We start from the raw sequence: 12,759 nt of genomic DNA, 5'->3' as shown, positions 1-12,759 counted from the left end.
TTTTGTTCTCCAACAGCCCCACCTTTTCTCTGCCAGGATAAACTTCTGGGTTCCTTTTCTGCTTGTTCCAGGTTTATCTGTGCTCATAGCATGTATTCATTAGTCCAAATTTGTTAATTAAATCTACAGTTGGAGCTTGGTTGAGCTACATTCCCTTGCTCCTGGCAGGGACTGCTGCTTTTTCCCTCAGCAAAGCCCATCATCTCAGCCTGCCATGCTGGTGGGGCATGGGTGCCAGCTCTGCAGTTTTGGGAGCACTGTTTACAGTTCTATGCTGCAATCTCAGCCTTTCCTCCTATTCCTGACTGATGTACTGTGTTATCCAGTACAGATGTCACCCCATCAGTTGTTCCAGACTATTTTCTAATTGTTCCTGACTATTTACTAGTTGCTCTAGGGGACTAACTAAATTCCATGTTTCCATATGCCATCATCTTGCCCTGCCTCTTGAATCATATCTTAAGCAATGAGATTTGATCCATTCAGGGATTTTCTCAAAGCCCTTCAACATATTTTTCATACCTGAATGTGTATTGCTGACTCTTGCCTTTCCACCTACCGAAGAAGGCTCTTCCTGTTTCTTAGGTTATCTGAATTCCAATCATTAATCAAAAAAATTTCTACTTTCTCAAAGAATCTTATTCTAGCATTGAATTTCTCCAATCTAGGATATTGGATGCCGCTGTTTGAAAAGATAAGCCCTATTCTAAGGAATTCTGTTTCCATCATTCAAAAAAACAATATTTCAAACTCAGAACTTTTTATACTACATCTGAAAAAGCAACCTCTCTTTGGAATAATCCAGAATAAAACAACCAAATATAACACACACCCACCATAAACTCTTATGATATGCACCTGGAAAGATACTTAACAGGAGTTTTGAATCATCACTTAAAACATAATTTGGTGTGAATGTCAGGACCTTTAATTCTGTACCTGGCACAAATGACATAAACAGTGCAGGTGATAGCGTGTGGATGGTGGGATTTGAAGGTGTTAGGAAAATCTTTGCCAAAGAAGTGACAATCAAGCAGACAACTAGAGGATGTGTTGAGAAGTTTAAAAGGCAAACAAAATTATTAAAATAGTTGTACATATATTTAGATAAGGTATTTTGGTAATGCATTTTTTCCCTAAGGCAAATCTATCTGTATGTGATTTCAATCTCTGAATTGTTTTTCACATATTTTGACGTGGGTTTCCCTTAATATCTTTGGGACAGTGCTCTTTATGTGACTATTTTGATTAGACTTTCATTATGCTTTTTGGGTACAAGTTCTTTTTATTGTTCAGAGAGATAGTAATTTAATGCCTTCTTTTGAAGTGATAAATAAGATATATCTCATATCTTGTTCCTAGCTATAACTCTTTTTAAATGAAATGATTTAAAATGTATGTAATATGTAGAAGGAGGCAAAGATAAAAATAAAATTTGGGAAACAGAAAAGCATCAACTTTTTCTACCATTCTTATGGAATGACCATGAGCCAATGACCTAAATAAGGTCTAAATCAAGAAGAAGAGAATTAAAAACTTAATAGCTGTTATGCTATCTCATAGCCATTACGTGAAAAGGAAAATAAATAATGAAAAGTTTGGCCAACATATGCAATATTGATATCATGATATGTTTATTTTTTCATTTGTTAATATGATGAGTTGCACTCACAGATCTGTCTATATTTAAAACAAATTTGCATAACTGAAATTTAAACACATTGGTAATGTATAATCTTTCTTTTATACAAATGTTGGATTCATTGGTTAACATTTAGTTTAGGGTTTGTACATCTCTTTTATTTATTGAAGTAGGTTCATAAATTTTCTTTATCATATTTTAATTCCTGCTTTTGGTATTATGGCTTGGATGGATTTGGAAATGAAATGGGTAGTGCTCCTCTTTTTCTAGTCTCTAAAACTATTCTCTTAAAAATGTATTCACTAAACATGGATAGCTATTTAAATTTTAATTTAAATCAGTAAAGATTAAATAAAACTAAAATTCTATTTCTTAGTCACACTAGGCACATTTCCAGTTCTTTTAGGAATATTTGGCTACAGACCAGTCCATTACACAGTGCAGATATAAAACTTTCAGATGTAGAAAGTTTTCATAATTGAAGACAATTCTACTGGACAATTCTGTTCTAGATTTTTTCTGGTTTGTTAATGCTGTTGTTATGCAAGGCACAAGAAATGGACTGGCTTTTATAAAGGGGTTGCATTTGGTTACAAATTTACAGTTCTACAGCCATAGAAGTGTCCAAACCAAGGCATAAACATGAGTATACCTTCACTGGAGAAGGGTTGTTGGCATCTAGAAAACTTCTGCTAATTGGGAAGGCATGTGGCTGGCATTTGCTTGCTTCCAGGTTGCATTTCAAAATGGCATTCTCCAAAATGTCTCTGGGTTTAGCTTCTTAGAGCAAACTCTGGGCTACTATCTTCAAAGCATCAGCAAAAGTCTGCTTTCAACAGCCATTATTACCAAAATATTTCTCTAAGCTGCAGCAGCGAGCTTCTTTTATCTGTGTGCTCTTAATAGGACTCCAGTGATTAAATCAAGACCCATGCTGAATGGACAGGGCCACAGCTCTGTGGAAATAATCTAATCAAAGTTATCACCCACAGTTTGGTGGATCACATCTCCATGGAAACAACTTAATCCAAAGATTCCAACATAATCAATACTAGTACGTCTGCCCCCACAAGATTTTATTAAAGAACATGGTGTTTTGGGAGACAAAATACATCCAAACTGGTACAAGATTATTTTGTAAAAGATTGGAGTGGTTTATTCATTGAAAATATTATAGGTTTTGTCTTCAAATCATACACACATAGTCTCTTGTAGGAAGATTTTTAACTTTTGACATCAATTCTTTTATCAGTGTAATAGTATTTAGGTCCTTTTTCATCTTGATTCAATTTTGGTAACTTTTATTTCTTAGTATTTTTCATTTTTCTTGTTTTCAAAATGATTGACATAAACATGTTAATATTTTCATATTATCTTTAAAATCTGGTATTAAATCCCTGATTTCATTCAGAATGTCATTTAATTTTGCATTCTCTCTTTTTTACTTATTTAATCTTGGAAAAGACTTGTCTATTTTCCTTTTATTATTTTTCTTTTCTTTTTTTGTGATATTGTTTCTTTATACTCCTCACATTTTATGCTGTTCAGTTTATACTATAATTTCTTGTTTGACATTTACCACATTAATTTTATATCATAGTTCAATATTTATTTTCCAATAAAATATGTTGTTCTTCTATAGAAATCACCCCTCTGCTCAAGACAAAATCTTTGTATTCATCTTTGAATTCTCTCTTTTCTTAATCCTCTATATACAATCCATCAGAAAATCATTTGCCTCATCCTCAAAATAAACAACCACTATTTCTTATCTCCATAATGACAGCTACAAACCTATTCTGTTTTTTCTTCACTGGATTGCTTAACACTACTACAAACACCAAACTATTAAGGGATGTCCACTTTAGATTACCTACAATTTACTCTTTGTGGAACAATGCCTCTCTGGCTCAGAAAGTAGTAGTGCCACATAAATTATCAGCAGTTAAATACAAAAATCTCAGAACAAAGCAGATGCTCAACTAGTATTTAGTTCATTGTTTCACTAATGTTTAAACCCAGGACAGAGTAAACAAACAAAACATGTATAGAATCAGTTTCTTAATTCCTATATATTCAGGAACTATAAGATTGCAGAAAGAAGACTAAATATTTAGTGATTTCATATTTAATCCAAACTCTAAAGGGTATGAATTCCTGTTAACCAAATCAGGGTGGAATGGCTATGATAGCTTCTATTTACTAATAAATTATCTCTGGTTGACCCTGTATAATCATGTAGATAGAATCTAAATACCTGTTTTCTCCATCAGATACCCAAAAGGAGCTAACAATAGTAACACATAAGAAACATCCTATGAGGATAAACTTGAAGCATTTTTAGGTGCCTTACAGCAAGTTTATGACAGAAAATATTATGAAACATTACAAATATGCTTCACCAAAATGTCTAATAACATAAGCAGTGGAGTACAAGCAGGGATAGAGAGTTAGAGAAGTCCAACTCCAGGGCAGACAGTAAGCAGGCACATTGACTAAGGGAATTTTTTTTTATTAATAAAACACATTGCTCTTATAAACATAATAAATTTAAAAAGATCACTAAATACCAGCAATTTTAAACAAGGTTGCAATAAAATATTTTGCTTTGCAAGGATGGGCCATTCCCATGTCCCACCTTGTCTCACCTCATTTGTTGATAATGAAAGAAAATGATCAGTTACAATGTTAACTGTAAAAAAGCAACTTATGAAAAACTAGATCCATAGAATCCTGCTAATACAATAAAAAATTTTTAAAACGCAAGAAGATTGCAATAATACTATAGTTGGTTATTTTTGAACAGTGTTATTAATGGTGTTTAGATGCTTTTACTTTTATTCAAAGTCAGTACTACTTTGCAAAATTTAATTGTTCACCTGGAAGTTATTTTGCTTGTTCATTTCATTGGGCAGGACAAAGGGAAAATACATATAGATGATGTTTTCAGTTGGCTTTAAAGTATTATTATTTTCTTGGTAAAATTACAATTGAATAATAGTGACTTTGAGATGACTTTGTAACTATTAGCCATGCTTAGAAAAGTTTATGTGAAAGAAGAAAACTAACTGGCTGCAAATTCTTTTAAAATCCTTATTATAAGTTATTTTGGAAAATTGATTTTTGCAGTGATAATTTCTAGTGTCTAATATATTTTACTTTGAAAACAATCTTGTAAAATATATTCATTATTGCAAATAATAAACGTAATGCATTGAAAACAATTTTAAGAAACTATTTTAGAGGAGGATGTATGTCTCACTGTTTCTTAGAAAACTGTTTTTAAATGCTTTAAAAATACAGAAGAATTTAATGTATGAGAGAATTTTTTTTATTCATTTTATTGAGATATCTTCACATTCCATGCAGTCATACAAAACAAAGCATACATTCAATTGTTTACAGTACCATTATATAGTAGTGCATTCATCACCAAAATTAATTTTTGACATTTTCATTACCACACACACAAAAATAATAAGAATAAAAACTAAAGTGAAAAAAAAACAATTAAAGTAAAAAAGAACACTGGGTGCCATTTTTTTTTCTTCCCCCATTTTTCTACTCATCCATCCATAAACTAGACAAAGGGGAGTGTGGTCCATATGGCTTTCCCAATCACATTATCACCCCTCATAAGCTACATTTTTATACAATCATCTTCAAGATTCATGGGTTCTGGGTTGTAGTTTGATAGTTTCAGGTATTTACTGCTAGCTATTCCAATTCATTAGAACCTAAAAAGAATTGTCTATATTGTGTGTAAGAGTGCCCACCAGTGTGACCTCTCAGCTCCTTTTGGAATCTCTCTGCCACTGAAGCTTATTTCATTTCCTTTCATATCCCCCTTTTGGTCAAGAAGACATTCTCCATTCCATGATGCTGCATCTAGATTCCTCCCCGGGAGTCATATTCCACATTGCCAGGGAGATTCACTCCCCTGTGTATCAGAGCTCATGTAGAGGGGAGGGCAGTGATTTCACCTGCCAAGTAGGCTTAGCTAGACAGAGAGGGCCACATCTGAGCAACAAAGAGGCATTTGGGAGTATGCTTTTAGGCATGAATATAGGAGGGCCTAGCCTCTCCTTTGCAGCTACAGTCTTCCCAAGGGCAAGTCCTGTGGTAGAGGGCTCAGACCATCAAACCACCAGTTCCCTAAGTCTGTGAGCACATCAGCAACCATCAAAGTGGGGAAACCCAACACCCCTGCATTCTCCACCAGCTCCTCAAGGGGGCTTTGCATATTTTTTTTCATTTTTTTTAATTAACTCTTTTTTTTTTAAATCAACTACATATAAAAATTAAGAAAAAAACATACAATAAACATTTCAAACAAACCATGAGAAGAGAGTAAGAAAAAGACAACTAACCTAAGATAACTACTTTACTTAAAACATGTTCCTACTCTACCCCAAGAAAATAACCTAATATAGTAACATTTCTATGAACTTGTTCCTACCATATCCATCAGAAATTAACAGACTATAGTCATTCCTGGGCATTCCCAGAACATTAAATTGACCCACAATACCTTATCTGTTCTTCCTGGGTTATCATTCCCCCTTCCTTAGTTGCTCTCTATCACTAGTTCCCCTACGTTCTACATTATAAACCATTTGTTTTATATTTTTCAATTTTCACATTGGTGGTAGAATATAATATTTCTGTTTTTGTGCCTGGCTTATTTCACTCAGCATTATGTCTTCAAGGTTCATCCATGTTGTCGTATGTTTCATGACATCATTCGTTCTAACAGCCGCGTAGTATTCCATCATGTATATATACCACATTTTATTATTTTATTTATCCACTCATCTGTTGGAGGACATTTGGGTTGTTTCTATCTTTTGGCATTTGTGAATAATGTTGCTATGAATATTGGCATGCAGACATCTGTTCATGTCACTGCTTTCAGATCTTCCGGGTATATACCAAGAAGTGCAATCACTGGATCAAACGGTAACTCTATATCTAGCTTTCTAAGGAACTGCCAGACTGACTTCTGGAGTGGCTGAACATTATACAGTCCCACCAACAACGAATAAGAGTTCCAATTTCTCCACATCCTCTCCAGCATTTGTAGTTTCCTGTTTGTTTAATGGCAGCCATTCTAATTGGTGTGAGATGGTATCTCATTGTGGTCTTAAATTGCATCTCTCTAATAGCTAGTGAAGCTGAACATTTTTTCATGTGTTTCTTGGCCATTTGTATTTCCTCTTCAGAGAACTGTCTTTTCATATCTTTTGCCCATTTTATAATTGGGCTGTCTGTTCTATCATCATTGAGTTGTAGGATTTCTTTATATATGCAAGATATCAGTCTTTTGTCAGATACATGGTTTCCAAAAATTTTTTCCCATTGAGTTGGCTGCCTCTTCACCTTTTTGACAAATTCCTTTGAGGTACAGAAACTTCTAAGCTTGAGGAATTCCCGTTTATCTATTTTTTCTTTTGTTGCTTGTGTTTTGAGTGTAAAGTCTAGGAAGTGGCCACCTAATACAAGATCTTGAAGATGTTTCCTTACATTATCTTCTAGGAGTTTTATGGTACTGTCTTTTATATTAAGATCTTTGATCCACTTTGAGTTAATTTTTATGTAGGGTATGAAGTAGGGGTACTCTTTCATTCTTCTGGATATGGGTATCCAACTCTCCCACCCCCATTTATTGAAAAGACTGTTATGTCCCAGTTCAGTGTTTTGGGGGCCTCATCAAAGATCAGTCAACTGTAGATCTGGGGATCTATCCCTGAATTTTCAATTTGATTCCATTGATCAAAATGTCTATCTTTGTGCCAGCATCATGATATTTGACAATGGTGGCTTTATAATAAGCTTCAAAGTCAGGGAGTGTAAATTCTCTCACTTTGTTTTTCTTTTTATTAAATGTCTTTAGCAATTCAAGGCATCTCCCCTTTCCAAATAAATTTGATCACTATCTTTTCCAAGTCTGCAAAGTAGGTTGTTGGAATTTTGATTGGGATTGCATTGAATCTGTAGATGAGTTTGGGTAGAATTGATATCTTACTGAAATTTAACCTTTGTATCCATGAACATGGAATATTTTTCCATCTTTTAAGGTCCCCTTCTATTTCTTTTAGTAGAGTTATGTCATTTTATTTGCATAGGTCTTTTACATCTTTGGTTAAGTTTATTTCTGGGTACTTGATTTTTTTTAGTTGCTATTGAAAATGGTATCTTTTTCTTGAGTGCCTCTTCAATTTGTTCATTTCTAGCATATAGAAACATTGCTGACTTATGTGCATTAATCTTGTATCCCACTACTTTGCTAAATTTCTTTATTAGCTCTAGTAGCTGTATCATTGATTTCTCAGGGTTTTCCAGATATAAGATCATATCATCTGCAAACAATGTCAGTTTACTTCTTCCTTTCCAATTTGCATGCCTTTTATTTCTTTGTCTTGCCAGATTGCCCTGGTTAGCACTTCCAACACAATGTTGAATAACAGTGGTGACAGCGGGCATCCTTGTCATGTTCCTGATCTTAGAGGGAAGGCTTTCAGTCTCTCACCATTGAGTACTATGCTGGCTGTGGGATTTTCATATATGCTCTTTATCATACTGAGGAAGTTTCCTTCAATTCCTAGCTTTTGAAGTGTTTTTATCAAAAAGGGATGTTGGATTTTGTCAAATGCTTTTTCAGCATCTATTGAGATGATCATTTGATTTTTCTCTTTTGATTTGTTAATGTGTTGTAATACATTGATTTTCTTATGTTGAACCATCCTTGCATGCCTGGAATGAACCCCACTTGGTCATGGTGTATGATTTTTTTAATGTGTCTTTGGATTCGATTTGCAAGTATTTTGTTGAGAATTTTTGCATCTATATTCATTAGGGAGATTGGCCAGTAGTTTTCCTTTTTTGTAGCATCTTTGCCTGGTTTTGGTATTAGATTGATGTTAGCTTCATAAAATGAGTTAGGTAGAGTTCCATTTTCTTTGATGTTTTGAAAAAGTTTAAGTAAGATTGGTGTCAGTTCTTTCTGGAAAGTTTGGTAGAATTCCCCTGTGAAGCCATTTGGCCCTGGGCATTAATTTGTGGAAAGCTTTTGGATGACTGATTGGATCTCTTTGCTTGTGATCAGTTGGTTGAGGTCTTCTATTTCTTCTCTGGTCAGTCAAAGTTGTTCATATGTTTCCAGGAAGTTGTCCATTTCCTCTACATTATCCAGTTTGTTCGCACACAGTTGTTCATAGTAACCTCATAATATTTTTTTTAATTTCTTTGGTATCCACAGTAATGTCACCTTTCTCATTCATTATTTTGTTTATATGGGTCTTCTCTCTTTTTTGATTTTGCCATTCTAGCTAGGGGCTTGTCAATCTTGTTGATTTTCTCAAAGAACAAACTTTTGGTGCTATTTATCCTCTCTCTCTCCTTTTTTTTTTTTTTTTTTTTTGTTGTTGTTGTTCTCTATGTCATTTATTTCTGCCTTAATCCTTGTTATTTCTTTTCTTCTACTTGGTTTAGGATTGGTTTGCTGTTCATTTTCTAGCTTCTTCAGTTAATCCATTAGATCTTTGATTTTGGCTCTTTCTTCCTTTTTAATGTATGCATTTAGTGCTATAAATTTCCCCCTCAGTACCACTTTTGCTGCATCCCATAGGTTTTGGTACATTGTGTTCTCATTTTCATTTATCTCTATGTATTTAGCAATTTCTTTTGCCATTTCTTCTTTAACCCACTGATTGTTTAGGAGTGTATTGTTTAACCTTCAGGTATTTGTGAATTTTCTAAGTCTCTGATAGTTATTGACTTCTAATTGTATTCCATTGTGGTCAAAAAATGTGCTTTGAATAATTTCAATTTTTTTAAATTTATTGAGGCTTGTTGTATATCCCAGAATATGATCTATTCTAGAGAAAGTTCCATGAGCACTAGAGAAGACTTGTATCCTGGTGATATGGGATGTAATGTTCTATATATGTCTGTTAAATCCAATTCATTTATCAGATTGTTTAGGTTTTTGGTTTCCTTATTGGTCTTCTGTCTGGTTGATCTATCTATAGGAGAGAGTGATGTGTTGAAGTATCCCACAATTATTGTGGAAACATTAATATCTTCCTTTAGTTTTGCCAGTGTTTGTCTCATGTATTTTGTGGCACCTTGATTGGGTACATAAACATTTTTGATTATTTCTTCTTGTTGGATTGCCCCTTTTATTAGTATGTAGTGGCCTTCTTTGTCCTCATAACTTCCTTGCATTTAAAGTCTACTTTATCTGATATTAATATTGCTACTCCTGCTTTCTTTTGGCTCTAGCTTGCATGAAATATTTTTTTCCATCCTTTCATTTTAAATTTCTTTGTGTCCCTTTGTCTAAGATGAGTCTCTTGTATGCAACATATTGATGGTTCATTTTTTTTTTTTTTTGATCCATTCTGTTTATCTTTACCTTTTGATTGGGGAGTTTAATCCATTTACATTCAATGTTATTACTGTGAAGGCATTTCTTGAATCAGCCATCTTATCCTTTGGTTTAAGTTTGTCAGATATATTTTTTCCCTCTCTCTCTTAATGCCCTTTAACTTACCCATCCTGAATCTCTTTAGTACTGAACCTTTCTCTGTATCTCTCTCCCCTTTCTTTGTTTCTCTTTTGGTAGGGATCCCTTTAGTGGTGTTTAGTGAATCTCTGGGAGGGCAGGTCCCTTGTTAGCAAATTCTCTCAGCATTTGTTTATCTGTGAAAAATTTAAGCTCTCCCTCAAATTTGAAGGAGAGCTTTGCTGGATAAAGAATTCTTGTTTGGCAATTTTTCTCTCTCAGAATTTTAAATATGTCATGCCACTGCCCTCCCACCTCCACGGTGGCTGCTGAATAGTCACTACTTAGTCTTATGCTGTTAGCTTTGTATGTGGTGAATTGCTTTTCTCTTGCTGCTTTCAGAACTTGCTCCTTCTCTTCTGTATTTAACAGTGTGATCAGAACATGTCTTGGAGTGGGTTTATTTGGATTTACTCTATTTGGAGTTTGTTGGGCATTTATGATTTGTGTGTTTATGGTGTTTAGAACATTTGGGAAGTTTTCCCCAATTTCCTTGAATACTCTTCCTAGACCTTTACTCTTCTCTTCCCCTTCTGGAACACCAATGAGTCTTAAATTTGGACATTTTATCTATCATATCCCTGAGGTCCATTTTGATTTTTTTTTTTCCCCATTCTTTCTTTTGTTCTTTAATTTTCTGTTCTGTCATCCTCCAGGTCACTGATGCACTTTTCAGCTTCCACTAGTCTTGTACTATGAGTATCCATAATCTTTTAAATTTGGTCAACAGCTTCTTTTATTTCCATAAGATTGTCTATTTTTTATTTACTCTTGCAATTTCTTCTTTATGCTCTTCTAGGGTCTTCTTGATGTCCTTTATATCCTGTGCCATGCACTCATTGTTCATCTTTAATTCTTTGGTTAATTGCTCCAAGTACTCTGTCTCCTTTGATCTTTTGATTTGGGAGTTTGGGCTTGGGTTATCCATATCATCTGTTTTTTTAATATACTTTAAAATTTTCTGTTGTTTTTTGGCCTCTTGGCATTTGCTTACCTTTATAGGGTCCTTTTGGGATATGTAGACCGATTCAATCCCTTATCTCTAATTTCACCAGGTCTACAGCTTCATGGAGTACACTTTCTCTAACTAACCAGCCGTGGCATCTGCAAGCCACCTATTCTGCTCAAGCCAGTTCTCCCCCACTTTGTCTTTGTTGTGATTGGGGGTTTGAGCCTTGTGGGGTCCAATTGGTGCATTAAGCTTGCCTGTGTATTTGGTATTGCATCACAACTGTGATAGTTGGTATTACATCACAGGTAAGCACCTTCCTGTGCTGGTATTGCATCACAACTGTGTAGTTGGTATTACATCACAGGTAAGCACCTTCTCCCAAAGGAGGTTCTGGGCTGCAAGGCTGTGTAGGGGCATTCCCAGTCTGCTGGAAGGATGGCTGAATGAGGCATGTTAATTTTCCCCTTTTTACACAGCTCTGCCTTCCCAGCTCTGGGGCAATTAGCTGAGGGTATGGGAAAGGCTACTGTCCATGCCTGATATTGTGGTGTGTGTGTGTTTTTGGAAATACTTCCCATCACACTGGGTTGTTTGGGGAAGCTCTGGGCTGTGGTGGTGGTGCTGGGCAGGAGCATTCCCAGCCCACCAGTAAGATGGCTGTAAGGGAACACTCCCCTTTTCTTGGGAAGTTGTGGTGTTTAGTGAATTTTCTCAAGCACTGTACTTATTTCTTTGTAATCTCAGAGCTCTCTTAGCTCTGCTCTTGTCTGGGCCTAAATTTCAAGTCTTTGAGGCTTTCTGTAATGGGCTTCCTAGAGTAATTATTTTAGAAAAAGATAAGAAAAAAAAAAAAAAAAAAAGAAGGGCCCTCCTTGCAGATCTAATGGGCTATTGAAATGCTAAGAAACAAGGAGATGAGAGCCATTAAAGAACAATCAAGAAAGCAGAGAAACTGGCTCTTCATACAAGGAAACTCATCTTCTGGATTTGCATATGAGCCTGACTCTGTTTGAGCCCTGCCCTTCTCCATTCTATGTTCACCAGCACTCCAAAAAAGTCTCTGTTTTTTGATTTCTTTTTGTTTTTTTTTTTGGCTCTTTTTGCTAGCCCATCTCATCTCTGCTGGGCTGAGTGCTCCTGGATTCTCCGGTGTCTGGTCTCAGTCTATCTATGCTTGGAGCTTGGATCAGCAGACTGAGGTTTCAATAAGAGCTGCAACTGCAGTTCTCCCTTCTCATTCCCAGCACAAATGACCCCTCCTCCAATGGGACTGTGCCTGGCAGGAAGGGACACAGGTCCCCTGGCCATGAGAACTTACAGGTTTAGCTGATCTCAGCTGTTCCATGCATTCATGAGTGTTGTATGAAGTATGCCCAAAGTCAAATTGCTCTCTGGTGTCTGGTCCACGCAGTTCCTGGCTTTCTACCTACTGCCCTGTAGGAGTAACTAAAACCTACACCTTACCACTCTGCCATCTTGCCCCGCCCTGTAAGAGAGAAATTTGAATAAAAGAAAAAAGTCTGTCATATTCACCAATTATTTTACACATTTTGTTTAATAATAACATTTTTATATTAAGACATTCAATGTGTCATCAAA

This window comes from Choloepus didactylus, chromosome 2, assembly GCF_015220235.1.
Source record: "Choloepus didactylus isolate mChoDid1 chromosome 2, mChoDid1.pri, whole genome shotgun sequence".
In the NCBI taxonomy this organism is placed as follows: Eukaryota; Metazoa; Chordata; class Mammalia; order Pilosa; family Megalonychidae; genus Choloepus; species Choloepus didactylus.
This window is presented reverse-complemented; position numbering follows the sequence as displayed.